The sequence below is a fragment of the Anguilla rostrata genome, chromosome 1, assembly GCF_018555375.3.
Source record: "Anguilla rostrata isolate EN2019 chromosome 1, ASM1855537v3, whole genome shotgun sequence".
NCBI classification, from domain to species: Eukaryota; Metazoa; Chordata; class Actinopteri; order Anguilliformes; family Anguillidae; genus Anguilla; species Anguilla rostrata.
Window position 1 is genome coordinate 14,809,458 of NC_057933.1, and position 1,009 is coordinate 14,810,466.

Sequence of the window (1,009 nt, forward strand, 5' to 3'; positions counted from 1 at the left end):
CCTGTTTTCTGATAAAGCCCAGATGCAGAATGTTTTTTTAATGTTAAAGCAGTAATGCTGCCTTGAGGGACAGCCAACTGAGTGCATGTGCGCCTGTGTGTGTGTGTGTGTGTGTGTGTGTTTGTATGTCCGTGTGTGCGTGCGTGCATGGATGTATTTGTGTGCGTATGCATACGTTTTTTTTGTGTCTCGTGTATGATGCAGTACTGGCTTTTTACCATTAGAGGGCAGCAAATCCCTACTCATCTGTATCTGCGAAGGGGCAGACTCGCGAGTTGCGGTCAGGCGAGCGATCTGCTCGATAAGGAGCCGCTGAAGCATTAGGAGGGTAGGGACTGAATCTCGTATTTTCTCTGCCCACTTGGGCACTAAACCCGTTCCTCTCCTGAAATCTGCTGTTAAAGACTTTGCTCAATTAATATGTTAATCCACAGAGTTGGCCCAAAACCAGAATGATTCAAGTTTAAAAACGGCCTGTAAGGGCACATCCTGTATCCATGATTGAGTGTTGGGTCAGAAGGGAGGGTTAACATTAACTGCTGTAGATATACTCTGGAAGTGCCCATTCACTATCAGCTTAATGTTAAGTGCTGGACTTTTATTTCCAATTCATGTCATGTTATAAGACATTCTGTTAAAGCTGCATGTCATGTCACATTTAATTTTTTGTCATATATGAATGCAAAATGCAATATTTAGTAAGAAGGGGGGACCTGATCAGGGTGCTGCCCTTAATTGCTTAAATTTAAAATGTTCTGGAAACGCCCATTTCATCATCAGCTCTGTGTTGATAGCCATCAATGTTAAGTATTGAATGTTTATTTCCAATTCATAATTTATGTTTATTTAAATTTAAATTTTTATTTTTTATTTTTGGGCTGGTTGTTACTGTTTAGCATCAGTCATTAGAGGCGCTGTGGTTGTGGTGGACAAAGCGCTGTGAGACAAGTCATGTTCTTGGAATGAGCAGGATTTGACAGGTAAGGGAGGAGAAGCCTGTTAGTTTAAT